Below are 27,888 nucleotides of genomic sequence, written 5' to 3' on the forward strand. Positions count from 1 at the left end.
AATCGACATTAGCGGGAAGGAAATGCACTTCGCCAGAAAGTCTTCATTGGAGTAGGGCAATTTCTCTCACTTTGGTTGACCCTTCGCCTTGCCAGGCATATTTTCTCGTCGTGGCCTTCGCATAGTTGGTGATGTGGTTGATGAAGTGGCTACACTTTTCAGTTTCCTCAAGCCGCTCTCCATTTTGGATTGGGTATGCATTACAGGCAGCTTTGGAGAGAACTTCAACACATGCTGGTTGACTTTTTATTCATTCCACCTTAGGCTGATGGTACCCGCATGTCTGATTGGTATTTCCGGGACACTCCTTTTGAGGCCATTACTGTTAGTCAGGTCATGCTCTTCTTCTACCTCCGCCTTGGCTTGCTGACCACTGTAATGCCTTATGGTCAAGGCACAAGTCTGATACCTGGTGGAGGAAGCCACTCTCTGCCCTCTGGAAGAGCCACTTGCCTTTGAAGAAGCGATTGTTTCTCTGGCGATGCTTGCTTGGAGTTCTCCCGGTGGCCACTTTTCTCAGTACACGTCAAATCTACTCTTCTCGTTGTGTTCGTTGTTTGACCACGAAAGCGATAATTAGTCACCTGCTTTGGGATTGCTGCATTACTAGAGTTTTTCTTCGCTACATATCAGATTTATGCGGCTTCGTTTCCCCTCCATGGTCTTCCACAAACGGTTTTGGCCTTTTGGCATTCTCTCGCCTTCTGCATAGCAATTTGCAATCTTTCTCACGTGGGTCAGATTTTTGGTCTTATTGGACCCGGTGGCGTCAATGCAATGGATGAATGTTCCATAATTCTAATGCAGATCCTTTTCGGTTTTTCAAGCTTTCTCTTAAGCAATCTTTAAGCTTTGCCTTTGAAGTTGGTGATATCACTCCAGAGATACTTCAGCTTTCAAATGAATGCTTTCAGCCCTCTTTCACAGCCGAACACTTCTGTGTTCTTTCTTTTGTATATGATCCTTTTTGTGGGTTTCTGTCGCCTTGAGGTTTCCTACTTGTAAATTAATCCCAAAGATTTACCAAAAAAATGTGTGCACATGTGTGTGTGTGTGTGTGTGTGTGTGTGTCCAGCTGACCACCGGACCATGTCAAAGTTTTCACAGTGGTCTCGCACAAGGCTCATCACTAGCTCTCATCAATGGTCCTCATCTTTAATTACAATCAGCTTCGATGTCAAGGAGAAAGCAAAGAGGCCCTTGTGAGAGGACATCGATGACAGAGAGATTGGTTGTAGTCTACAATGTGCAAGGCACTACAACAGCTAGGTTAAATCCTTGCATGTATCATGTGGATTGGACCGAGCCGTACTCAATGGGGCCAACAAGGCCATCATCCGTAGGCCTCAAAAAGCTCGGCATGGCATACACAACTCTATCTAGATGGCTCGTCACTGACTGGCCAGTTAAAGTGGTTCCCATATGAAAGGGCTCTCCATGCTGATAACAAGCTGCTCATACAAGTGACCAAGGGTGGTCCAGCATAGAACTGACATGCCCAATGGATAGATCCAAGGTACACACAACTGTGACTGCTACTAACACTGCCAACTGCTCCTGCACACGAGACCACTAACACGGTCTCCACACGAGCTTCCCTAGACTCCTGTGAAAGAGAGGCTCTGGTAGGATCTCTCCTGGCAAGAAGGCTGAGCTCGAGAGAAAAGAACCAGGGTCAAGGCTACTCTATGCTGTGGCTAGCTTGGAGAACATGGATCTTCTCCTCCTGTATGCCTGCGCACCAAGATAGAGGTTCTCTAAATCTGCAAGATCATGGCGCCTCCTAGAACATGCCCTGAGAGAGTAATACACAAGGGTGATCCCCTGCTGCCCATCACATCTGCCGGTGTGTTGCCCTCATGCTGGTGACCGTAATTGCTGGTATGCAAAAACGCTAGGAGGGGCTGCTGAGAAATGCTAGCAGAACTGCCCTCCACCTACTCATCTGATCACCCTAGGGCTGCCCCCAAGGGGCGCCCCTGCAACCCAGGCCTGTGCACACTGTCCTCCCAAGGTGCCCCTGCCCCCACATATATACAACCAAAAAGGGTGGTCGGCCAGATTCCACGGCAGAGACAGAGGGAAAATAGGGAAAAGAAAGTACCGGAGGCCATATGGGCTATAGGAAAAATACCGGCAAGGCTCAAAAAAATACTCCCAGCCAGCAAGAGCCTAATGCCCATGGAACCAAGCCAAAACCAAGGCTAAACATGGCTAAACACAAGCCACATGAGAAAACAACCACACTGGCCGGTAGCCACAAAACAACCCTCGCTCCATCATTACACGGGACGTAGGGAACCGGGCTTAGGGACGCAAAAAGGCCGTAACCGGGCCGGGGACGAGGGAAACGGCTGGAAACGGCCGGATTTTCATGCGACCGGCGGGAATGCAGCCTGCCGTACCGAGGACGGACTGGGACGGCCGAGAACGGGCAGCTTTTTAAAACTTGAAAAAGTGACCGTTTTTAACGGACAGAGGCAACCAACGTCTACTTTTTTGGGGGCTTTGGCCCTTGGGAGCCTCTGTCAAGTTCAAGGAAGGCTCAAGCGACAAGCTCTCTTCTCTACCATCTACTATCTAGACTCTACGCCGTCTACGGTCTACCTACGGGCGCTCAAGCTCTACCCTTGAGTCTCTCTACCCACTTTCTCCCTCTTCTACCCTCTCAACTTTGAAGCTCTCCTCTACTCTCTCCACACAAGCTCTCCTTTTAGCTCTACTCTCTCTCCACCATCATGTCATCTCAAGCTAACTCCACTTCTCAAGCTGGCTCTTCTCAAAGGAGGCCCGCCATGCAAACATGTAAGGTGCAGCGGAATGAATGTTTGAACTTTGCTCAAGATGAGTGCTCTGAACTGTGCTCAAGGTTCCTTTTTCTTACAGAAGGGAGAGCCTTCCGTTCCTTTAGTGAGAGAGTGCAATGGACACAAACAAAGTGAATGGACACTGTGCGTGAAGATGCATGAGACTGACAGATAGAGAAGAGAATACGACACCAGAGACGTAAAACCCTCCTCCGAAGGCCCCACTCTCTATGGCGAGAGCGGTCTACTTATGATTGCACAAATCTCTACAATGCTTGGACTTGCCGACGATGTCGATGACGATGAGGACGATGACGAGACGGGCTGAAATTTGAAAACGCTAAGGGCTGAAATCTGCAAATCTTCTATCTGCTGAATTCGGACTCTATGTCAGTGACGATGTTGATGATGACGGTACGACGACGCCGCTGAAAACGCAGATGCTAAAATCTGTGTTTTCCGGGCTGAAACTGTAAACCTTGCGGAAACTCACCGTGCGGCGAGGAAACTGCTGCAGGAAGGTGAGATCTGCGAGGTTCGGGACTTCTTCTGCGATGTCTAAAGGCTGAAAACTGAAAACGCTGATGCTTCTTGGTGTTCCGTCGCGGTGAATCTGCAAAACGCCAGGGATGATCTGCAAACCAAAAACGCTAGGGCTGAAAATTGTTCTGCTGTCGCCGAATGTCCTACAAATGCAAAACGCTAGGCTGATCTACTGTGTCGTGATGACGCCGGGCTGATCTGCTGTGCACAAATTGCCAAGGGTGGTCTTGTAGATGAAAACCGCTAGGGTTGTCCTGCTGATGCAGAAAACGCTAGTCCTCTTGCGTTCTGCTGAGAAGTTGCTTGTTGAGCGAGTGCTCCTGCTGCCTCTTCTGCCAGAAAGTGCTAGCTCTGGTTTGCTTAGATACAAACTTAGCAAAATTGCCCTACCTACTTTCCAACAAAAGCCACTTAAAAATAATAAGTGAAAAATGTCAAAAATAGGAAAAATAGGCCTATGCACTGTAAAAATGCTACTGATGGGATTTGACTGGAATCTGATGATCATGTTGTGTGCAACCAGAGGATATGCATCTAATCTAAGTGTCTGGACATGCATGGTCTGCGAACAGACTCACAAAAGTGCCAGATCACTTCCTATTCTAGACTGACTTGACTAAACTGAACCCTTGTCATGCTGTAGCTTGTCCACGGACACATAGGGTTGGATGTGTCACGCGACATCCCCTCCTTTTCAAAGTGAGGTACCGGTACCAAACTATATGGCGTCGAGGGAGATCGCCAATAGCATCCGGAATCCTGGAAGGGACTCTTCGCCGGCCCACTCTGATGTGTGGGTCGTGCAGTACTTGAACTTCATAAAGGTCTGCAACGCTTGCTTCTCTGGGCCGCGCCGAAAGCGACACAAAGTCTCCTGTGGCTCCTTCGATGCTTCAACTTCATCTAGAGTCACGCTTCTTCCGTCTTTAAGAATCTCCACGGCACAAACAGTGAGATCGAATCTTGTCGAGCTTATCTAAATCAATCAACAGTGGCAATTCACAACGGAAATGCCCATGCTTGATGCTCATACTTTCTTGTGCTCTTTCTACAATTGTGTCTTGCCAAGGAAGAGACAAGAAATGTGACTTCCTTGAATGCCTATTTTTTAGCTTTTAATGAATAATCCGCATACATCCGTGCTCATTCATGAGTGAAACGTGCTCAATGTATAATATGTCATGCCTAGGAAAAGGGATCACATAAAGACGCTGACCAAAATACAGGAAACGATCACGAATGAAACACTCGTACAATGCATGTTGACTAATCATACGAACACATAGTACTTCCTGTGGGGGATCTTTAAACCTAGGCTCGAGAGCCAAGATCGGTTCTTCGTGATTGAGCGAATCTGCAATGAGGTTCGCTTCACTAGAGAAAGTATCAACTAACACATCATCCTTGGGAACAATCACATCATTTTCATACCAATCATCATGCTCGTGAGAAATCACATCTTGATCATCATGGAAATCATCATGCTTGTCATTGTCATCCAAATCATCATTATCATTCAAATCAGCATGCTTATCATTATCATGCAAATCCTGTGTATCATGCTGTGGAGAAGAAGAGACTGAAAGAGTCTCCTTTTCCCGAATCTCTTGCATCTGTGCCTGTACTTGAGAAAAGAGTCGCAACAACTCTTGCATGTGTCGCGCTTGTTCATGCTAGGAGGGAGAAATCTAGCCCTCTGTAATAAACGAAGTCAATGACATCAAAGAACAAGTGCAAAAAATCGAGGAAGAGAAGCAACACGAAGCAACGACGTCATCATGGGTGGATGCAATCACAAAAACACAAAAGAAGGTAGATGAAGCCGAAAAGTGGATAGAAGTCGCCATAAAAGCGAAGGGGAAAGAACCAACATCTATTCCCACTCCCACAATCATTAACATGACCCTAGAGGAAGAGCAAAGAAGGAAGAATAGAGCTTTGCGTAACTAGATTATAAGACCGTGATAATATAGAAGGCGAAGTCAAAGATCTCCTACACATGATGGGTGGTGAGGCCACATACACTAAGGCATAGAGAGTGGGGAAGAAAAGGGGAAGAAGGGAATGGGGAGACTTCAAAGGAGAGAGCATTGATCCTTCGTTTCCCCTCCATGGAAGCGAAAAAAGACTTTGAAAGAAGTCATGCCAAAGAGAAAGGAAAGGTGGGATTTGGTCATCATGGAGAAGCGCTCCGCATGACGGCATGAGACCTATGGGACCGCACTCAAACTTGCTACCTGGCCATTTTGAATGGCCTACAGAGGTTTCCAGCTGCAGGTGGTTTTACATGCTTCCCACAGAGACATGGAGCCAGTACAGTGGATTATGTCATGGCACAGCCTAGCTTTATCTCTAGTATCTAGGACCTCACAGTTGGACCCACACCTGTTGGTGTAGCAGTGGATCACGCCTCTGTCGATGACCATCTCTTTCCATTTCAGTGTAGCACACAGGCCACGAATAGCAACTCCTACCCGCTACACCTTTACTCGAGAAACGGACTCCTAAGGAGTGCCGCGAGATGAGAGCCAGACTCCAGAGAGAGGTACTTCTGGGAGACATCACTCTCAGACAGTCGCTGGTTGCCTTCGGACACCTAGCGCGGCGAAACAAGAGGGCTTTTCTACACGATTAGAGCAGAATCTATATCAGCTATTCTTGAGTCAGGACTCGGTGAGGCATGGATACTCTTCCATGAGCACTCCACTCCTCTTGCGATCACTGCTACGGAGGCTTGGGGCCAGTATGCATCATCCTCACAGTGCCTAGACAGCCACCTCTTCCCAACCTCCCCAGGTCATGCCCACACACACGTGCTTTTTTCACAGCTGAGATGGTGAAGAAGGCCATTGATAGGATGAGGACCGGGAGAGCACAAGGTGGAAAGGTATGTAGTGTACAGCATGTTTTAGGTACGTATGGAACGTACTACCGTACTGAACCACCTCTCACGTACGTGATAGATATGTACCATTTGTAAAAAACCCATGTTTTAGTGAAAAACCCATAGTCTTTGTGCTACTGTCTGTGAAGTCTCTGCAAAAACTTGCTCTTTGGAATCTGGAAATCGTTACGTGCAATAAGTTTTTAGTTGTAACCCTTGGCTATTAGGCTTCCGGACCACCCAAAAGCCCAAAACGGCTCGCGTTCCCATTTCCCACCTTATCCTTGCAATTTCGCCCAAATTTGCCAATTACCACCATGCTGAACCGTACGGTGCGTACTGAACCGTACCGTACGGAAAGGTTCCGTACATACGTAAGGATGCAACCTTGGGAGAGCATATGATCATGATGGTTTGGTAGCATAGCAATTTATACATGCGAGGGATTTGCTTGCAGAGCTAATAGCGATGATGTGTAACCGTGCCATGTGTGAGGGCCTGCCAAATACTTGGAGCTTATCCACTATTGTGCCTATCTTCAAGTCACGACTGAGGAGACCCTATGGAGCATGGGAACTACCACACTATCATGATTGGACACATACCGGCACGGTTGTATGCATCTATTCTTGAGCAGCAGCGGAGTAGATGGGCACAGCGGGAAGGTGTACGAGACGCAAGGCAAGCAGGGTTCACGAGAGATTTTTCTACTCTTGATCACATTCTGACACTCAGAGCCATTATTGAGGAGGGTAGGGCACATGGGAGACGGATTTATTGCAGCTTTGTGGACTTCCACAAAGCATTTGACACAGTACTCAGAGCTAGATTGATGCGCAGGCTACAAGAGATGGGAGTGCCTAAAGAGCTGATTTGGGGGATCATGGCACTATACAGGTCAATAGTGGGACATGTACGCACGTCACAGGGGCGGGCTGTAACAAATTGCTGATGTCTCGACCTACTGAAGAACGGAGCTACCGATCGAGGGGCCTAAACCCTAAGAAGAACAAGTAACAAAAAAAGTGTCGCAAAGTGATGACGTGGTTGCCCGAGAGCAGAAACCCTAACCCTAATTTTTGCCAGAAACCCTAAAACCTGCAAACCCTAATTCTGGAAACCCTAACCCTAAAACTGCAGAAACCCTAACCCTAAACCCTAGAACAGCAGGGAGATTTTCGAAATTTGCGCTGGCTGATGACGTGGCAGGCTGTACGGATTTCCGTGATTTACGCTGGCAGCTTTTTGGCTTTGCTTTTGGACCAGATGCTTTTAAGTTTGAAGGCTTTTCACTATAATTGCTTTTTAGGCCAAGGGCCTTTAAATATGAGGTTAGGGCTCATTCTCTGGCATGCTTCCTAGAGAAGGTGCAGAGCCTGAAGTACCGGCTTGTACTTTGATGATGCAATATAAAGAAATACCAAAAGGGGCGCCAAGGTTTGGGGCCAATACTCTCTGGGGTGGAATTCCGCCACTCCGTGTCCGTGTCGTCTCTCTCTCTCTCAATTCAGTTGTTATTGAAGTGCTAAAAGTCTGTTTCAGTCTGTTCTTTTCTATTGGCACGTGGTGCCCGCCTTGTGACAGGGACTATCTACTTTAGTTCACTCCACTACCGGGGTGAAACAGGGATGTGTAGCATGGATAGTGTGTCGTGCTCTCTACAGTGGGTGCTCCTCAATGCAATGTGCATGACATCTCACTCAAACAGAATGAAAACACAGGAAACAATAGATAACGGCAAATCAACACCGAGACACAACAGCAGACAAGAACATATGGACTCGACTATCTCAAGGGAACCAGTACAGACTCTGGCGTGGCAGCACACTCAGCTCCAGCCCAGAACTCACGGGTACAATGGGGGGTGTCGAGGCTCAAATGTGTAGGGATGGTGCAGACGTTCTATGTATAGACTCTCTACTCTAGACGACGACGTTGGACCATATATGAAGCATTTGATAATGATGACCCAACAGCTACTACTCATATGTACCGCCATGAAGAGCCACCACCGGCTCATAAATGTCAACCATCTAAGTCTATCTCCAAATTGAGTGGTGGTGGTACCACTAGACCACCATCCATATCCCTGCCACGTGTCACTGCCCAGCCCAGAGAGTCCGTCCAGTGTGAACCAGACCAGACCAACTGTGTGTCCTGTGAAAGTGACACTGTAGCCTGCTACAGGTTGCCCGCCACAAGACCGCTCACCGTCTCGATGAGAGGAATACTGAAAAACTGTGAAAGAAAACCACTAGGTATTGCATCTGTACAATGGTGAGCTCTTGATTCTGTCATCCAAGAGATAGAGTTGTGGCCACTGCTACACCCGAAGTATCAGACTCTAGAGGTGGAGAGCAAGAAACTGCCAGAAGACAGGCAGCTGAGGCAAAAGCAATTGCCATGGAAAGAGAGTTGGAGGTTTTACAGAAAAGCTTGGAGGAAAAGAAATGGCCAAACGACTTCAACTGCCGCTGTTGCAGAGCAATCTGTGATGCAGGATTTACGAGAAATGGTAGATGGACGGGCAAGACTAGGATCAATCCGTGAGACATTTGAGACCAATGCCTTATAGCAAGAACCTTATAAAAGAGAGGGCTCCCAAAAACATTTGAAAGATGAAGTAGAGAAGATGGAGGCGGAGATGAAATTAGCAGGTGCAAAGATGATCAACCGAAAAGATTCCGACCTTCTCTATTCCTTTCAAGACCTTGCCATGAAAAATACTGAGCAGCTTGTGAAGCATTTGAGTGTGAAAGATTAGGAGATTGTGCGGCAGAGAGAAGAGCTGCGACTACTTTCTGCTCAACTCAAGATGAAGGCCAGGGAGCTTGAAGTGCACGTGGATAATCATCGAAGTGCAGATCAGGATTTGAAAAAGAGAGTTCTTAAGCTTGAATTTTGGTTGCAACAAGCACGAAACCAATCACGGAAATTGCAAAGGATTGCGGAAAGAAAGGAAAAAGAGTTGAAGGATCTTCGAGCTCGGCTAGCATCCCAACCATCTGTTACCAAGCATAAAAGTGGGGCGAGAGGTGGGTACGGGGGGCAAGGCCTGGGCAAGGACAAGGGGGCGAGGCCAGGTGGGCAAGAGGCGAGGGGTGGGTAGAGGGGCGAGGGGGGGCTAGATAGAGGCGAGAGGGGGGAAGGTGGGTGAGTAGGGGCGAGGGAGAGAGGGGGGGGGGTAAGGGCGAGGAGGTAGGGAGAGGGTAGTGAGGGGAGATGGCACTCAAGCAGAGAGATATCATGATCAGGGAATCCATCAAGCTTGAAATCAACATTGTTTTTGTTGTATCCCGACTTGAGGAAGCTTTGTGAAGGGAGTTTGCTAGACACAAAGGAGAGCTTTGTTCTGATCGGAGAAGCAGACACCGATAGGGCTGATGTTGAAGGGGGGTGAACTCTTGTAGAGGAGATTTCCCTCCGCTTCTATGATTCTTCATGGGCTCACCAAATCCAAAGGCTACCACCAAGGGCGCACGGGGAGTAGCTTCTGTGACCTTCAACCTTTGTGCTGGCTCAGGTGGCCTATTAGGTTTAGTTACTGTGGAAACATTGGAAGAGGGTGTACCTCCAGGCAAAGAGTGAATAGAAACTCCATAACAAGGCAAAGATTTGGTAGCGTCCAACCACTCCAACATATCCTCATCTGACCCGTCAGGTGGAGTAGGCTGTTCCAATTCAAGGCTGGTTTCTAGGGACAAAGAACTAAGTTGTACGACGGGATCCATGCCTCCTAGGCGAATGGGTTGCATCGGGGAGCCAGGAGTACGCATCCACATGGCATCGTTTCCCCAAACATGAAGTGCTTTAGTGTGTCGCAGCCATGGTCTACCGATGAGCAAGGGAAATCCGCCTCAACCTGGGGAAGACGAACCACAACAAAATCCAAGTTAAAAGTAAAGTCTTGTACCTGCAGAGGGACCTTGTCTACTATTCCCACAATGTAGACAGTCCTCTAGTCTGCCAAAGTCATTGTAAAGGGAGCAGGCCGCATAGGCTGGAGACCCAATGCCAACATAGTGAATTCGGGCATCAAGTTGATACCTAACCCACCATCCACTATGACACCAGAGAAGTCGCGCCCTAGAATAGACGCGATGAGACGAGGACTCCTGTAATCAGTGAGCGGAGCAGCGGGAAATGAAATCATGTAGGACTCTAAGGGCTGCACTGGCTGCACCAGGATACAAAGATTGAATGATGGAAAGGGTGTCACTTCAAAAATTTGCATCAAGTCAAAGCATGTCGTACAATGACACTTGCTGAAAAGGTGTTTTTCAAGATAGTCTCTACTGTAAGCTTTTCTTTTTCAACCAGTGGTTTCTCTGGTACCTTGATGTTCTAAAGGTAGGAAACTGCTTCAAAGAAAGCTTCATCAATATTGGAGAGCAAAGATTTGGATTCTTTCTTGGCACTGGGGGATAGCTTGTCAACAGCTAAAGGCAGGGTATCCATTGTTGTGAGAATGTGTGGGGCAGTTGAACTTGCTGGAATGCTAAAACTGAGAGCGGCTCTCTGGGCCCGAGTGAGGACACCTGATGGCTCCTCTACCAACTGCAGCTTATTTTGAGGGATAACCACGTGGGTAGAAGGGGACGGCTGAGGAACGGTGCTAACTGCTATCAGATTGAGCTTGGGAAAGATAACCTCATTCTGGCTTTGACTTGGGTTCGAAGCCGTGGATGCACGAAGTTTACGGCAATCCTTACTGTAGTGATCCGTCGTTTCAGGTCAATGACGACAGGGAGGGGACCCTTTGGGTAGAGGGCATTTGCTTTGGTAATGACCATATTCCCCGCATTTGTTTGTCACGTGACACATCCGACCCTATGTGTCCGTGGACAAGCTACACCATAACACGGTTTCCGTTAGTCCAGTCAGTCTAGATTAGAAGTGATCTGGCGCTTTTTGTGAGTCTATTCGTAGACCGTGCATGCCCAATCACTTAGTCTAGATGCATATCCTCTGGTTGCACACAGCATGATCATCAGTATTCCCATCAGAATCCATCAGATTCCATCAGGGGAATTTTCCAGTGCATTTAGCCTATTTTCCCTATTTTTGACATTTTTCACTTATTAATTCAAGTGACTTTCCAACAAAAGTAGGTAGGGCAATTTGGGTAAGAAAATATATAAGCAAACCAAAGTTAGCACTAAATGGTAGATGCGCAAGGAGACCAGCAGGCCATTGGCCCCTCTCTCAACACTCTCCAAGATCCCTTGGCGTTTCCATCACCCATCAGCCCTAGCATTTTGCATCATCGCTAGCCTCTCTTTGGCCTTCGCGTTTTCAGCAGATACCGCGCAGCCCTTTCCCCTTGCATCTAGCGTTTCCACCATCGCCAGCAGGGCTGCCAATACAGCGTTTTCAGCACTGAATCGCAGCAGGACAGCAGCGTTTTCAGCCCTAAAACACAGCAGCATCTCAGTGTTTTCCATCAGGCAAATTAGCGTTTTTCAGCAGCACCAAACCAGCCTCGAAATCAGCGTTTTCCATCGCAGCAGATTTCAGCACTTAGCGTTCTTTGGACAGCAGTTAGAACCGTCTCATTTTCAGCCCTATTGTCGTCATCGCCATCCCGGTTGTCGTCGTCGACATAGCCTAGATCTAGATCAATTTTATGCATCATCATTGTACCTGTTTGTGCAATCAATCGTAGACCACTCTCGCCAACGAGAGTGGGGCCTTTGGAGGAGGGTTTTACAACGTCTCCGGTGTCGTATCTCTCTTCTCTCTATCTCTCAGTCTCATACACTTGCACGCACAGTGTCCACTCACTTTGTTCGTGATCATAGCACTCTCCATTAAGAACGGAAGGCTCTCTCTTCCATAAGAACTAAAAGGAACCTTGAGCAAATATGGATCACTCATCTTGAGAAAGAACAACATTCATTCCGCTGCACCTTAGAGCTTTGGCAGTGTTCTGTATCACTCAAGGAAAGAACCACAAGAATCACAAGAAAAAAAATTTGCTTCTTGCGGTGGCACGAACCCAAGTTCGCTTGGGCGTGTCGATTCCTATCGTGTTTTTTGAAGAGTGACAGGAATCCCAAGGAAGAAGGGCTTGTCCAGCCTCCCCTTGTGTCTCTTTTTACTCATTGAGAGAGGACCGTGCATTTAGCAGCCGGCCAATCGACGTGAGGTGGGGGAAAAAGCAACCTTGGTGTGAGCAGAAGGCCGCCAAGGGGTGTGCCCGCAGAAAGGAGTAGAACTCGGGTGAAGAGAAGATCCTTCTCAAACACGGTTTGCAAGCGAAAGAAAACCCTCAAGAACCCAAGACCCCCAAGAACCCAAGTTCCTCGTGGACTTAAGAACCCAAGACCACAAGAACCAACGACTTCAGGATGGTCATCACTCGAAGCGGAATGGATACTTAGCTTGGAAGTGATGAGCATGAGAGAGGCGAAGAAGAATTTTTTCCACCAGGAGGTTTTTCCGACTCTACCCCTTCCCCATCTACGTCAAGGATTGCGCTAACTCCTGTGGAGGAGTTGGAGTTGATGTTTATGGAAAGGAACTTAGAACGCGAAGCAAGAAATGCAGAAAGAATAGCAGAAATGAATCACAGACACGTAGAAATAAAAGCAGAAATGGATCGCAGGCACGCAGAAGACAAAGCAGAAAGAGAAGCAGAAAGAAAGGCAAGACAAGAACAGTGTGAGCGACACATGCAAGAGTTCTTGCAAATCTTTTCTCAAGTGCCGGCACGGATGCAAGAGATTCAGGAGACGGAGACTCTCTCAGTCTCTTCTTCTCCAAAGCATGACACACAAGATTTGCATGATTGTGAGCAGCATGATGATTTGAATGACAATGATTTGCATGATGATGATTTGATTGACAATGATCAGCATAATGATTTGGATGATAAAGACAAGCATGATGACTTGCATGATGAAGATGTGATTTATCATTTCTCACAAGCATGATGATTTGCATGAAGATGATGTGATTGTTCACAAGGATGATGTGTTAGTGGATGCTTTTTCTAGCAAAGCTAACCTCGTTGTAGATTCGATCAATCATGAAGAATCGATCTTGGCTCTCGAGTCGAGGTCCACAGAACCCCCACAGGAAGATCCGATCAAACGTGAAGAACCGATCTTGGCTCTCGAGCCTAGGTCCAAAGATCCCTCACAGGAAGTATTATGTGTTCGCATGATTGATACGCACGCATTGTTCGAGTGTTTCATTCGTGATCGTTTCTTGTATTTTAGTCAACGTCTTTATGTGATCCCTTTTCCTAGGCATGACATATTGTACGTTGAGCACGTTTCACTCATGAATGAGCACGAATGTATGCGGATTGTTCATGGAAAGCTGAAAAGTATGTATGTAACGAAGTCACATTCCATGTCTCTTCCTTGGCATGACACATTCGTAGCACGAGCACAAGAAAGGATGAGCACCAAGCATGGGCATTTCCGTTGTGAATTGCCACAGTTGATTGCTCTAGATCATAAGAGAGAGATTTGATCTCATTGTTTGCATATGTTTGGTGCACGGTTTATCACTCCGTCTCTATGTTCATCTACATTGCTTACACAATCTTTGAGGAAGACAAGATTTTTTCCACTCACTTTACATGGAATGGGTATGTTCATGTTTTTGTGTTGGAAGTGGTTTCAGGAATTTTCAGCCATGGAGATTCTTGAAGAAGGAAGAAGCACGACTCTAGACGAAGCTGAAGCATCGAAGGAGCCACAGAAGACTTTGTGTCGCTTTCGGTGCAGCCCAAAGAAGCAAGCGTTGCAGACCTTTATGAAGTTCAAGTACCGCACGACCCACACATCAGAATGGGCCGGCGAAGAGTCCCTTCCAGGATTCCAGATGCTATTGGCGATCTCCCTCGACGCCATACAATTCGGTACCATAACTCACTTTGAAAAGGACGGGATGTCACGTGACACATCCAACCCTATGTGTCTGTGGACAAGCTACACCATAATAGGGTTTCCGTCAGTCCAGTCAGTCTAGATTAGAAGTGATCTGGCACTTTTTGTGAGTCTATTCGTAGACCGTGCATGCCCAGTCACTTAGTATAGATGCATATCCTCTGGTTGCACACAGCATGATCATCAATATTCCCATCAGAATCCATCAAATTCCATCAGGGGAATTTTCCAGTGTATTTAGCCTATTTTTGACATTTTTCACTTATTAATTTAAGTGACTTTCCAACAAAAGTAGGTAGGGCAATTTGGGTAAGAAAATATATAAACAAACCAAAGTTAGCACTAAATGGTAGATGAGCATGGAGAACAGCAGGCCATTGGCGACAGGTTTCCCCTCTCTCAGCAGACTCTCCAAGATCCCTTGGCGTTTCCATCACCCATCAGCCCTAGCGTTTTGCATCATCGCTAGCCTCTCTTTGGCCTTGGCGTTTTCAGCAGATACCGTGCAGCCCTTTCCCCTTGCATTTAGCGTTTCCACCATCGCCAGCAGGGCTGCCAATACAGCGTTTTCAGCAACAGATAAGCCTGCGTTTTCAGCACTAAATCGCAGCAGCACAACAGCATTTTCAGCCATAAAACACAACAGCATCTCAGCGTTTTCCATCAGGCAAATTAGCATTTTTCAGCAGCACCAAAACAGCCTCTGTTAGGTGCAGCGGAATGAATGTTGTATTTTCTCAAGATTAGTGATCTTTATTGCTCAAGGTTCCTTTTAGTTCTTAGGGAAGGAGAGAGCCTTACGTCTTATGGAGACTGCTATGATCACGAACAAAGTGAGTGGATATTGTGCGTGCAAGTGAATGAGACTCAGAGAAGGAGAGAGAAGAGATACGACACTCGAGAGGTTGTAAAACCCTCCTCCGAAGGCCCCACTCTCGTCGGCGAGAGCAGTCTACTTTGATTGCACAAACGTGTACAATGCGTATGCAATGGACTGATGCAATGGGACTATGCCGATGACGACGATGGTGATGACGACGACGACTTAGGCTGAAAACTGTGATCTTCTATATGCTGAATTTCTTGGACTGTTTCGAGGCTGAACTTGATTGCTTTACTGCTGTCTTAAGGCTGAAAATGATTGGTTCTTGTCAGGGTTCCTGCTAATGGTAAAAACGCTGAAGTCTTGTACTTGTCAAGCTGCGTTTTTAGGCTGATTTGCATCTGCTGAAAACGATGCAAAGGCTGAGTTTTACCTTGCTGAAATTCTACTGTAAAAACGCTGAAACCTTGCAGACAAGGCTGCGTTTTAAAGGCTGAAAAACTGAGGCAAAAACGCTATGGCTGCTGATGGTTGCAATCCCAAAAACGCTAGCTTTGAGGGCTGCCTGAAGGGGGACAAAAACGCTAATAGGCTGATGTAAAAACGTTGATGTTGCTGATGGAAAAACGCCACAAACTGCTGAAGGCTGATGTGCTAACGATCTTCAAAAACGCTATGGCTGAAGTGACTTGCTAGCGATGTCTACTGGATAAGGAAACACCAGGCACTAGGATGGGGGATGGCGAGGGATCTGCTGTGAAGGAAACGCCAAAGCTGCTAGAGGCTAGGCGATGGTGCTGAGGGGGGGTACTGCTGAGAAGTTGCCTGTTGAGCGGGAAGCTCCTACTGCCTCTTCTGCCAAAAAGTGCTAACTTGGGTTTGCTTATATATTAACTTAGCAAAATTTCCCTACCTACTTTTGTTGGAAAGTCACTTAAAAATAGTAAGTGAAAATAACCAAAAATAGAAAAATAGGCTAAATGCACTGGAAAATTCCCCTAACTGATGCTAATGGATTCTGATGGGAATTCCGATGATCATGCTGTGTGCAACCAGAGGATATGCATCTATGCTAAGTGATTGGGCATGCACGGTCTACGAATAGACTCACAAAAGTGCCAGATCACTGTTAATCTAGACTTGACTGAACTGACTAAAACCCTGCTATGGTGTAGCTTGTCCACGGACACATAGGGTTGGGATGTGTCACGTGACATCCCCTCCTTTTCAAAGTGAGGTACTGGTACCGAACTGTATGGCGTCGAGGGAGATCGCCAACAGCATCCGGAATCCTGGAAGGGACTCTTCGCCGGCCCACTCTGCTGTGTGGGTCGAGCGGTACTTGAACTTCATAAAGGTTTGCAACGCTTGCTTCTTTGGGCCGCGCCGAAAGCGACACAAAGTCGTTTGAATCTCCTTTCTTGCGTCAACTTCGTCTAGAGATCTGCTTCTTTCGTCTTCAAGAATCTCCATGGCTGAAAATTCCTGAAACCATCTCCAACACAAAACCATGAACATACCCATTCCATGTAAAGTGAAGGAAAAAAATAGTCTTCTCTAAAGACTGTGCATGCAATGTAGATGAACAAATAGACGGTGTGACAACCCGTTCATCAAACACATGCAAACAATGAGGTCAAATCTTTTCTGATTGATCGAAATCAATCAACTGTGGCAAATCACAATGGAAATGCCCATGTTTGGTGCTCATACAATCATGTGCTCTTTCGAAAACTGTGTCATGCCAAGAAAGAGATATAGAATGTGACTTCCTTACATACAAACTTTTCAGCTTTTCATGAACAATCCGCATACATTCGTGCTCATCCATGAGAGAAACGTGCTCAACATACAGTATGTCATGCGGCCCAGGGTTGTCCACGTCCGTCGAACGGAACATCCCGTCCGTTCCGTCCCATCCCGTCCGGGTTCCGTCCGGTCAAAAAAATTTGACCGTTGCCGAAAATTTTTGCCCGTTTTTGAGTTGGCGGATTTTGTAGCGCCTAACGCTGGCAGTTTTTGAACGTTGGGGGCCTTGGAGCCTTGGGGCATCATAAGCCCTTATGCACGATGCCAATGTGCCATCAAGCCTCTCTCTCTCTCTCTCTCTCTCTCTCCAACATCCACACACACACATACACACACACACACAAAGCCACATGGGCCATGGCCATGGCACATGAAATTTGAATTTTGAATCATGCTCTCTCTTTAACCCTCTTCTCCCTCTCTCCTCAAAACCTATATAAGGTTGCCCACTCTCTCCTCTTCTCCATATCTCCCTCAAGCTCTCTCATTCATCTCCTTCCCTACTCAAGCTCTCTCCATTCATCAAGGGAGCTTTGGCACTCCATCAAGGCTTCAAGCTCCCTTCATCTCCTTCAAGCTCTCCATTATTCCTTTAAGCTCCCTTCATCTTCTTCAAGTCTCCATTGTTCCTTCAAGCTCCCTTCATCTACTTCAAGCTCTCCATTATTCCTTAAGCTCCCTTCATCTCCATCCATCTCCTTCAAGCTCTCCATTACTCTAAAGTTCTCTCATCACTCCCCATCCCTCAAGCTCTCCATAATGTCGCCCGCTCTTCATGAAGCCTTCAACAAGCATTGACGCTACTTTGAAAGGGTGAAGAATAAGCAAAATGTTTGCAAATGGTATTGCAAATATTGCCCCAAGACCATGACCTCAAGCTCCACCCCCCTTATCATCCACTTGACCAAGATGGGAGGGGAAGCGGGCCCTTGTCCGAATATCCCCGACGACATTCTCCAAGAGTGCAAAGCAAAGTATCTCCCCTTGAAGACGCGCAAGGGGGTTGCAAAGGCATCGGAGGAGGTGGTTCCGCCCGACCATGATCTCTCCAATTCGGGAGAGGATGCTTCTCCATCAATGTCCGTTGCATCCGGCGCCGCTACCATGGCCTCCACCGAGGGTGGTAGCGTCTCAAAGAAGAGCAAAAGAAGTCATGGTGGGCGGCCTCCAAAGCAAGCTACTCTTGCACAAACGGTGGGTGGAACTTCCAATCCATTGTCTTTCCTCAAAGAGAGGCAACGACAAGCGGAGATAGAGATTGCACACATCATCATTGAGTGCAATCTCTCTTTTCATATTCTTGGCACGGATCGTTGGAAACGCATGGTGAAGGCTATTGCCGCGGTTGGTCCATGTGAGGGGTGGACGGGAGTGTCATACCATGACATGCGCACCAAGAAGCTCGATGAAGAGAGGGCACGAATCGACAAGTCTCTTGACCCCATGCGTGCCGGATGGGTAAAGTATGGTTGCTCTATTCTCACCGATGGATGGAGTGACCGCAAGAAGAGGGGAATCATTAATATCCTTGTTTCATGCCCTCTTGGCACCTACTTCTTGCGAGCGGTTGATGCGGGAGCAAGGGGGAAAAAGGTCACGGGTGCCTTCATTTACCGCCACATTCATCAAGCCATAAAAGAGGTAAAATTTTTGATTCCACTCTCAAGTATCTACTATTTTCAATTTTGTCTTTTGCCTTGGCTCTTCTCACTTTCCCTTCTTTCTCCATATGTAGATCGGTCCAAGCAACGTCATTCAAGTAATCACCGACAATGCCTCCAATTGTGCTTCCATGGCCAAAAAGCTAGAGGCGGAGTATCCACACATAGTATGGACTCCATGTGCATCTCATTGCATTGACCTCCTCTTGGAGGACATTGGCGACCTACCTTGGGTGAAGGACATTCTAACCCAAGCCCTCTCCATCGTCAACTTCATCAACAAAAAGGTGAGAGTACTTGCGATATATCGCACTTACTCCGGCTTGGAGTTGAAGAAGCCTTCCGCAACACGCTTTGCCGCTATGTGGCTCCTCCTTGAGCGCCTCTATGATGTGCAAACCAACTTGCAAAAGACAATGGTCTCGGATGAGTTCAAAGCATGGATTGAAGAAGAGACCCAATCATCCCAACAAGATGCAAAGGCCATCCAACGGCTTTGCTTGAAGTAGGAGTTTTGGCAAGAGGTTAAGAGTCTTGTCATGGTGGTATTGCCATTGTATAAAGTGCTTCGGATGACCGACACGTTAGTGAAGCCTCTTTTTTGGTGGGAATGTTTTGGCTATCAATTGCCTCACCTTCAAAGGGTGGCATTGAGGGTTCTTGGACAGGTATATCATATATATTAATAATTATACATAATACCATACCATAAATTATAAATTTATAATCTCAATCATGTCATCATTTGACATTCATCATTCATGTGACATAAATCACCTCTCAATTCCCACAATTCAAATCGCATGCCTCTTCTATCATCTATGTGCTCTAGGATTGCTCATCGGGTGCATGTGAGCGGAATTGGTCGGCGTATTCTCTTATACACACCAAGATCCGCAACAAGCTTTCTACGAAGCAATTGGAGCGGCTTATCTATTGTCGCTCCAATTTACGCATGTTGCGGTCCATGCATGAGATGCCAATGGCTAGGCAGGTAATTGAATTGGCTACATCATACTCTTTATTTATGCTTTCACATGTATGATGTATGATGTATCATGTGGTCATATTTTTGGCATGCCAAATTGCTAACTCCATTGATCTTCCTGCATGTTGTAAATGACAAATAGGTGAATGTAGATGAATGCAAGCTCTCCATTGAGACTCTTAAGAGTCTCAACAAAGATCGCGATCCAGAGGAGGAGCAAATATTTCGAGACCTCTACTTGGAGTTGGAGGAGATTGATCGCCGTCTCTCACACACGGTCCCGCAAGAAGGTGGTTGAGCGAGCTTTGGCAACTACAGGTAGAGGAGCTTCCACTTCGGTTGCTCGTGGGAGTGGAAGAGCGTCGGCACAGACACCCAGGACCTATGTGCGGCGAGGCTCGGGTAGCGGATCTACTATGGCGGACACCACTTTGGAGAATGTGTCCATTTCTAGGCCTGCGGATCCTAGAGAGCCAGAGTTTGATGATGAGGGCAACATCCTTAGTGAGGGAGATTATGGTCTTGCATCTAGTGCATCCGATGAGGATGATGCAGCTACCTCTAGCTCAAGCTCGGACCACAACTCCGGTGATGAGAGCGATATGAGCACTTAGAAGTCTCTTTATGCTTTAAAGTTTGCACCCATTGGGCCATGAGACTATGAGTTGTGTCACTACTTTTTTGTACTACTTTGTGTCACTTGTATCTCTCGAGCCTCGACTCTCTACTTATGTAATGAATTATGAAATCAAATGCAATCATAATCATCTTTTTTCGAACATTGCCATTTCCAATGTCCATGGCCAAATCTTTAATGTTCTTACTTGTAAGACATCTCCTTTAAGTTGTAAGTACTTAATACTAAGTAGTTACATTACTAAGGTCTATGTCACGACTCATAATAGACTAAAGGCTCTAAAAGATATATGATTTATTTTTTTGCATCGTACGTTACTTCAACGTACGTCTAATTTTTTTTAGTTCGATTAGTACCGCACGTCTTCGTACGTGTAACCATCGTACGTGACCGTACGTGTCAACTATGGGACTCATGCCTAGTAAAAGGGATCACATAACGATGCTGACTAAAATACAGGAACAGATCACGAATTAAACCATCGAACAATGCGTGCGTATCAATCATGTAAACACATAATACTTCCTGTGAGGGTTCTTTGGACCAAGGCTCGAGAGCCAAGATCGCTTCTTCTTGAATGATCGAATCGTCTTGTGGGGGTTCTTTGGACCTCGACTCGAGAGCCAAGATCGGTTCTCCGTGATTGATCACATCTACAACGAGGTTAGCTTCGCTAGAAAAAGCATCCACTAACTCAGCATGCTTGTGAATAATCACATCTTCAACATGCAAATCATCATGCTTGTAAGAAATCACATCTTGATCATGCAAATCATCATGCTTATCTTTATCATCCAAATCATCCTCCTGCTTCTCAGAATCATGCAAATCCAGTGTATATACTGTGGAGAAAAAGAGATTGAGAGAATCTCCTTATCCCGAATCCTTTCAACCTTGTCCTGCATATTAGCAATGCGAGATGGAGAAGGAACAATATCCACTCCATGAAAGACAGTAGGAGAATCACTTTTGGCATTCAAAGTTAAAGTGTTAGCCTCCCAATCAACGAGAGGGTTTATTTCACGAAACCATTTCATGCCTAAAATCATATCACATCCTAAGAGAGGAGAAACAACAAATCTTCTAGTGAAGGCAGTCTGTTGAATTGCAAACAACACATCAAGGCACTCCTTCGTGATGAGAGCGTCCATACCAGGATGAAAGCCAGAGACCTCAATAGGAGATCTCGGACTTACTTCGAGGCGGATTCTCTCAACAAGAGAGGGACTGATCACATCATGCATACTACCTGGGTCAAACAATATGACAAAACGGTGCCCCGACGTACGACCATAACATTTAATGAGAGAATCATCAATGGGAGGGTCCTGAGAAACTTTGGGCACACCCGTGTTATCATTCATTGCATTGGCAGATGTAGTGGGTGTTGTGGGTTCTTTAGATTCATTCGATTCAAGCTTAGGACATGTTCGCTTTATGTGACCCTTAATGTGACAATGAAAACAACGACCTTCCTTAGAATAAGTGTTTTGTTCTTCCGACGTGATGTATCCTCCTACAATTCCTTGTGCTACCTTTTCATTTGGAATAAGCTTAGGTTTAGCAGTTGTGTTAGCCTTACCCTTAGATTCATTGGAAGAATTCTTTGATGAGAGACTGTTGGAAGATTGGTTAGAAGAGTTATCATTCTTACCGTTCTTACCGTTCTGAGGGTTCTGAGAAGTCTACGAGGTACTTGTGGAAGTCTTGTTCTCCTTAGGCTTTCCCTTGTTGTGCTTCATCTCCTATGTGAGAGCAATCGCTACCGCCTTGTTGAGATCGATTGGATCGAGTACCTCGACATCGTACTTGATATACTCGTCCAATCCAAAGAGAAAAGCCTCTTTGCGCTCATCATCCGACATGCGTAATTGGGTACCTAGCTGCAAAACACGATTAGAAAAATACATGACTGGCATACCATTTTGCTTGAGAGCGCGCCAATCGTGCGAGGTACTGAGGTGGCATAAACCGCGCCTTGAGCTTGTCTTGGAAATCAGCCCAACTAAAAGAGAGGGGCGTGAAATTGTCGGCTGGCCCTAGGTGTGCGGCTAGCTGTGCCTCTTGCCATGCATGGTACCAATTAATGGCATCACCGGCAAGGTACATAGCTGCCGTCAAAACTTTGCTATTTCCTGTCTTCTTAGTTGTCCCAAAATAAGCATTAAATTGATGCAACCAAGAATGAATAACTGTAGCATCCATCTTACCGTCATACTTACTGAAAGTCAACTTTTCTATGACTGGATGGTTGGAATCCGCGTCGTGGCTTGCGCCACTTGACGAACTCCCACGATCTTTGGGTGGTTCGATCTTCGAGGCTAGGACTTGGGCAATCAATTCTTGAGTGTGTATGCTCAGAGACTGTCCCAGCCCTGTTCTTCGAGCTTCAGGGTGGGGGACGATTACAGCGAGTTGCAGTAGAGGCCCCGGAGGTAGCAGAGTGCTGTTTTCAGAGGATCCGAGTTGTGGCATCTGTGGGAGGACTTGCATCATAGACCCTGACCCAGCAGCTCTTGAGACTGGACACTTGAGGCTATGGGCTTGGGAGTGTTGTCCACTGGCACAAGTACAGTGGGATCCTGGTGAGTGGCTATGGAGGGACCCCTTCTCTTCTGCAGACCACCCAGGAGTCCCTTTCTTTCAGTACACTGTTCGGCTTGGACGTCATATACTTGCAGCAGAGAGAGAGGCCCGTCCCGCTGCAGCACGTCATTGGCAGGAGGAGGGCCTCACAGTCTAGTTCTTGGCAGCCTTTTGGCAGAGGCTGTGGGACTCCAGACAGCCGAGGCGCGTCACTTTGTTTCAGTGGCTGGTTGAACACAGAGCTACAGCAGTAGGGAGCTCGCTTGTGCATAGTGGTCTCTCGGCCGCATGTGCAACCTGTGACCAGTTGGTGGAGAGTCAGCGTCATTGTCTTTGGGACTGTCCCTCGGCCCAGCAGGTGTGGCTACGAGTTCTTCGGCTGATGCCTACTCTCTCCACGGCTAGACAGTACACTTGGGGGGCAACGGCTTGGTCCACTCTCACGGGCCCGGCACTTCAGTTTGAGCTATCTTCCACCAGCAGGATGATAGTGATAAAGGGGGGGCGGCCTACACTCCAGCCTGCTACAAAGCTTACTCCACAGGAGTGGTGCAGTGAGAGAGAGGAGTGTTGGGAGCTCATCAGTGGCCTGACACTGTGGTTCATATGGCGGACCTGCTGTTTTCGCATTTTTGAGGCCCGCTCTGTGCCGCCAGCAGAGACTGTTCGTGACTTTTGGCTAGAGCTGATCCTTACTCTCAGAGGACAGCTTGAGGGACTACAGGGCAGCTCCGACCACATGCAGGAGCGCCGCGAGGCTTTCCTTCGACTCTGGCGCCCTGGGCCTTTCTATACCATTGTCCAGGGTGTGCTCAGATGGCACTACCAACCACCTGTGTGACTCTTCCCTCCTCCCATCCCTTGATTTAGCCTCATTGTATATATGTTGTTCTTTCATTGGGAGAGTCTCCCCATCGTGTTTGTTGTAGCCCTCTCTTGCAGAGGTGGTTGTAGCCCTACGGGCAGCTTTCATTAACTAATAGAAGGATCTTTTTCTCGGAAAAAAAATTTCTTGAGTGCGTAGCTCTCGTCGAGCTTCACGCTCGGTTTCCAAAGCCAATCTATGAGCGGCACGATCGGCCTCCAATGCCGCGTTTCTTGCTGCCGCTTCCTCCTTCCTTAGTTCTTTTCTTGTGTCGCGCTCGCGTTCTAAAGCAAGGCTTCCTGTCTATCCATCCTGGCCATCATCTGCTTCATCATTGCCTCCATAGGGTCTGGTGCACTTGGTGGCGTAGATGGCGAAGGGGGAGGGTTGAAGAAATCATCTCCGGGTGGGGACGAGTCTTCGTCGCCTCTCTCATGCTCATCACCTGTATGCGAAGTATCCATTCCGCTTCGGGTGACGACCATGCACTATGATCTTGGGGTCTTAAGCTCGCAAGGAACTTGGATTCTTGAGAGTCTTGAGGTTCTTGAGGTCCTTGATTCGTGAGAATCTTGGGTTCTTGAGGTTCTTGAGGTTCTTGAGTCTTGAGGGTCTTGGGTTCTTGGGGTTCTTGAGGTTCTTGAGGTTTTCTTTCGCTTGCAAATCGCGTTGAGAAGGATCTTCTCTTCACCCGAGTTCTACTCTTTTCTGTGGGCGCACCCCTTGGCGGCCTTGCGCTCACACCAAGGTTGCTTTTTTCCCACCTCATGTCGATTCGCCGGCCGCTAAGTGCACAGTCCGCTCTCAATGAGTGAAAAGAGACACAAGGGGAGGCTGGACAAGCCCTTCTTTCTTGGGATTCCTGTCACTCTTCAACAAAACACGATTAGGAATCGCCACGCCCAAGTAAACTTGGGTTCGTGCGATCGCAACAAGCAAAAAAAATTATTGTGGTTCTTGTGGTTCTTTCCTTGAGTAATGCACAACACTTCCAAAGCTCTGATACCAATGTTAGGTACAACGGAATGAATGTTGTATTTTCTCAAGATTAGTGATCTTTATTGCTCAAGGTTCCTTTTAGTTCTTAGGGAAGGAGAGAGCCTTCCGTCTTATGGAGAGTCATATGATCACGAACAAAGTGAGTGGATATTGTGCGTGCAAGTGAATGAGACTGAGAGAAGGAGAGAGAAGAGATACGACACCCGAGAGGTTGTAAAACCCTCCTCCGAAGGCCCCACTCTTGTCGGCGAGAGCGGTCTACTTTGATTGCACAAAGGTGTACAATGTGTATGAAATGGACTGATGCAATGGGACTATGCCGATGACGACGACGGTGATGACGACGACGACTTAGGCTGAAAACTGTGATCTTCTATATGCTGAATTTCTTGGACTGTTTCGGGGCTGAACTTGATTGCTTTACTGCTGTCTTAAGGCTGAAAATGAATGGTTCTTGTCGGGGTTCCTGCTGATGGTAAAAACGCTGAAGTCTTGTACTTGTCAAGCTGCGTTTTTAGGCTGATTTGCATCTGCTGAAAACGCTGCAAAGGCTGAGTTTTACCTTGCTGAAATTCTACTGTAAAAACGCTGAAACCTTGCAGACAAGGCTGCGTTTTAAAGGCTGAAAAACTGAGGCAAAAATGCTATGGCTGCTGATGGTTGCAATCCCAAAAACGCTAGCTTTGAGGGCTGCCTGAAGGGGGACAAAAACGCTAATAGGCTGATGTAAAAACGCTGATGTTGCTGATGGAAAAACACCACAAACTGCTGAAAGCTGATGTGCTAACGATCTTCAAAAACGCTATGGCTGAAGTGACTTGCTGGCGATGTCTACTGGATGAGGAAATGCCAGGAACTGGGGTGGGGGATGGCGAGGAATCTGCTGTGAAGGAAACGCCAAAGCTGCTAGAGGCTAGGCGATGGTGCTGAGGGGGGGTACTGCTGAGAAGTTGCCTGTTGAGCGGGAAGCTCCTGCTGCCTCTTCTGCCAAAAAGTGCTAACTTGCGTTTTCTTATATATTAACTTAGCAAAATTGCCCTACCTACTTTTGTTGGAAAGTCACTTAAAAATAATAAGTGAAAATAACCAAAAATAGGAAAATAGGCTAAATGCACTTGAAAATTCCCTTAACTGATGCTAATGGATTCTGATGGGAATTCCGATGATCATGCTGTGTGCAACCGGAGGATATGAATCTATGCTAAGTGACTGGGAATGCACGGTCTACGAAGACTCACAAAAGTGCCAGATCACTGCTAATCTAGACTTGACTGAACTGACTGAAACCCTGCTATGGTGTAGCTTGTCCACGGACACATAGGGTTGGGATGTGTCACGTGACAGCCTCGAAATCAGCGTTTTCCATCGCAGCAGATTTCAGCACTTAGAATTTTTGGACAGCAGTTAGAACCATCCCATTTTCAGCCTTATTGTCGTCATCGCCATCCCGGTTGTCGTCGTCGTCGACATAGCCTAGATCTGCATCAGTGTTATGCATCATCATTGTACCCGTTTGTGCAATCAATCGTAGACCACTCTCGCCAACAAGAGTGGGGCCTTCGGAGGAGGGTTTTACGTCTCTGGTCTCGTATCTCTCTTCTCTCTATCTCTCAGTCTCATACACTTGCACGCACAGTGTCCACTCACTTTGTTTGTGATCATAGCACTCTCCATTAAGAACGGAAGGCTCTCCCTTCCATAAGAACTAAAAGGAACCTTGAGCAAATATAGATCACTCATCTTGAGAAAGAACAACATTCATTCCGCTGCACCTTACATCTGTAGCACAAAATGGGCCAATTCAATGGGCGAGTCGAAGGGCGAGGTGGTCCTTGCTCCTGGTGCATGGAGTTGGAGGTGGAGGCATAGAAGCTTTGAGGTGATGAGGGAGCATGGGAATGATAAAATCTCTGAGACAGAAAAGTACTTTGCATACCTTGCATAGGAGGGGCTATCAATAAAGGTGGCATATGGTGTGGATGGCCACAGGGAGAAACCATGTTGGATGCAGGTGCTGGCCCTTGTGGAAGAGTAGGACCAAGACTTTTGTTGTATTTGTCGCAATCCCTTGAGGTAGTAGCAATCCTTGTCCTCATGTCCAGACTTTTCACAGAAGTGCCAGTAAACCCGAAGGGGGCATTCATGTGGAGGGTGCCCTAGGGAGCGGCATGAGCTACACCAAACCATAGCCTTAGTCTCCCGCTGAGACTTGAGCTCTTCTAGCTCGCGCTTGATCTATTCCATGCCTCGTGATGTGGAGATTTTTCCAGTCTAAGAGAGAAGGACCTCTCCTTTTGCAGTGCTCTTTGTAACTTCAGTGCTTCTAACTCCCTGCATAGAGAAAGCAAGGGGTCAGAGGGATTTTCCGTGAGTGCTGAGGCAGTCTCCACTTGAAGGGGATCCTTGAATAGCCTCCTTGCTCCTTCTATCCTGGTAGCGGCCGCTATAAACTCTTCCAAAGATGCTTCAGATCGAAGACTTTCGCGTAGTTTCTGTTGAGACGTCTTTGGAAGAGCTTTCTCTACCCAATTCTTGACCATAAATTCCCTTGGTTGCTGAGGAAGCTTGGCAACCAGAGACTTGGTTTTAGTCATGAGTTCTGCAAAAGTCTCCTCTGGCTAGAGCACCATGTTGGCCAACTCATCCAAAATCTTTTCTTGGAAGTCCCCTGGCCTGAGTGCTGCACAAAACTGTTGTCTTAAAGCTGCCCAAGTTGGAAAGTGATTCTCTGCAAACTGACTGTACCACTTGTCTGCTAAACCATCCAAGGTTGATGGAAACAACACCAAATAAGCATCTTCTCTTTTAAGACCACGACCTCTACAAAGAGATACAAACCTCCTTGCATGGTCGTCTGCATCTTCTGAGGAGAGTCCCTTGAAAGTAGGAAACTTGATGTTTACCTTGGCCAAAACACTGGTCAACTCCTCCATGGCCTCTTCCTCAGAAGCCTGTTGCTCAATAGCTTGTTGTAACAAAATGGGAGAGGGCTTTACTGGGGAAAGTGACCTGGAAGATGTAGAACCGGATGGAGGAACGGATGATGCCGTATGTGGAGGTATGGGTCATGAGGTTGGTGGACTTCTACTAGGTACCAAGGGTTGACGCCTTCTGTGGTAGTACTTCAAAGGACTCAGTAGTGCGCTTTGATGCTCTAATGACCGCCTTGTATGTGTCATGCAGTAACCACAAACCCAACCAAGTTTTGGGCAAGAAGACCTTTAACTGGCTGAACACCGGTCTAGACTCTACTAGACCAAGGCGAGTGACTAGACCACCTGGCTGGACCAAGGACGAGGAAGGACTAGACCAGGACGAGAGCTAGTTGGACTAGGGCGAGAGAGGACGAGACCAGCAGGGCGAGAGACTCGGTCAACTAGACTAA

General features: G+C 47.1%; 1 protein-coding gene and 2 pseudogenes across 1 annotated transcript in view; 2 read left to right on the forward strand and 1 right to left on the reverse strand.

Annotated features, from left to right (window-relative positions):
- The window catches only part of LOC147437958 (UBQ, helicase-c and DEAD-like helicase domain-containing protein), a 136,426-nt gene that overhangs the window by 104,601 nt on the left and 3,937 nt on the right, over positions 1 to 27,888 (reverse strand). The gene's annotated exons all lie outside the window — the stretch shown is intronic.
- LOC147437959 (nuclear envelope-associated protein 2-like) lies at positions 5,554 to 9,343 on the forward strand (annotated as a pseudogene).
- LOC147437960 (uncharacterized) lies at positions 19,001 to 20,030 on the forward strand (annotated as a pseudogene).

Source organism: Adiantum capillus-veneris, chromosome 17 (genome assembly GCF_014529385.1).
Source record: "Adiantum capillus-veneris isolate H3 chromosome 17, ASM1452938v2, whole genome shotgun sequence".
Lineage (NCBI taxonomy): Eukaryota > Viridiplantae > Streptophyta > Polypodiopsida > Polypodiales > Pteridaceae > Adiantum > Adiantum capillus-veneris.